The following is a 1,801-nucleotide window of genomic DNA, read 5'->3' on the forward strand; positions in this document are numbered from 1 at the left end:
TTCCCTCTCTCTCAGTGATACATTTCATAACCCTCAGGGACAAACAAAGGGTTAATTTCCAAATAGCCCTGGTGCCAGAAAGGCCATCTGAGATCTTGTCTTGCCAAAATCGGCTCCATGCTGAATTTGCAGAAAGATTTAATTTCTCCCCTGGAGCTCTGAACAAGGTTATTAAGAGGCCCTTTCAAGTTGTCCCTCTGGGACACTCTACAAACAGCTGCATGAAAAGGAAAAGGGAAGAATCCGTACAGTACTTGGAACTCAGACTGTGCACCTTCCAGCAGCCCTGGCCTTGATCTGGGCAACCTTGAGGTGCAAGCAGCAGGCAGGGGAAGTTGGAGGCCTGAAGATTTTCAGCAAAGCTCATTTCTGATTGGATACCTGCCAGGGAGTGCCCTGTACCACCGCCATATCAGAAATTGAGAAGCAAGCTGATGATAGCCAAGAAAAAAGACTGATTTAGTGGAGGATGTGTATTGGGTGGTCAGAAAACAGTTTATGATGACTGGGAGAGGGATGCTGTTTTCTCAACTCAGGGGAACATACATACCATGAGATTTCTTGCTGGGTTTGACATTAGATGTGCTACCATAAAGCTCTCTGAGTTTTTGGCATGCATGCTCTGTTTGGAATGCATGTATCACTGTAGGAGCCATGACCAAGAAAGGAACAAGTAAGTGGGTGGCATGGTGTACAGAAAGTTAACTAAACTAGGATGTAGATCTAAATTTGCACCCTTTCGCTGAGTCACTGGGAGAATTCCCTTCCCCTCTCTGGGTTGCACTTTCATCTCACAAGTGAGAAAAATTGGACTAAATGAGGGATTAAAAATAATCTCATCTCACGGGTCAACTCTTACGGTGTTGGCACTGTGTTGAGAAGGATTCCGAGGTCGTATCCTCACTCTCCAAGAAGTAATTAGGCAACCGAGTTGAAATTATTTGCCATCACCTTGGGAAGGGAGGGTTAGCAGCACATCTCTTTTATTTGCTATCCCTGAAAAAGATGATTTCTGTGATCCCTTCTAGATGGAAAATTCTGTTATTCTAAACACTTTAATATTTTCCTTGATGCTTGAGATGAGATGATTATTTTTAACCTCTCCCAATCATTTTAAATGTTACTCCACGTCAGTCTTCTACAAAAAGACAGCATGACAGGCTGTTTTTAGGTATCAAAACTCAAAATATGTATAAAGCAAAGGACACAGGCTTTCCATTTGCCAAGGTTTTCAGCCTTCCTCTACTGTGCTGTATATTAATACACTACAGCATGTGGAACCACTGCCTATGCTTTACTGGTATTTTTCTTTCCTCTCCCTGAGTCCTGAACACACTGTTCCTTTCTGAGAGTCCATCACTGCCACAGATGCTAGGAAACCACGTGTGAGCAGCTGGAGAGTTCCTGGGGCCAGGTTTTGATCAAAGCTGGTGGCTTTTCAGTCCACTGTGCTCTCTTCAGCTAAGCTGTCACTGTTCTTTTTCTTTTATGTCTTTTAAAGGAAGTACATTTTTGCACAGCGATGCCATTCAACAAACACTTTCTAGTGTGAATTGTGGGCAGCTCCCTGTGCTAAGCGCAAGAGGAAAAAAAGATGAATAAGACAGAATCTGTGTCCTGGGAAGGGTCACAAGTGAGTAGGGGAGAGAGACTTGGACACAATTAAAGGTAATAAAAATCAGGCTGTGAAAAGTACTTTAAAAGAGGTATTCAAAAACAGAATACTATGAGAGAATGGAGCAGAGAAAAACATGTTCTGGGCGAGTAGGCTTTGGGTTCGTTTCCAGAGAAGCTATTTGAG

This window comes from Lipotes vexillifer, unplaced genomic scaffold (assembly GCF_000442215.2).
Source record: "Lipotes vexillifer unplaced genomic scaffold, Lipotes_vexillifer_v1.1 scaffold1120, whole genome shotgun sequence".
NCBI lineage: Eukaryota > Metazoa > Chordata > Mammalia > Artiodactyla > Lipotidae > Lipotes > Lipotes vexillifer.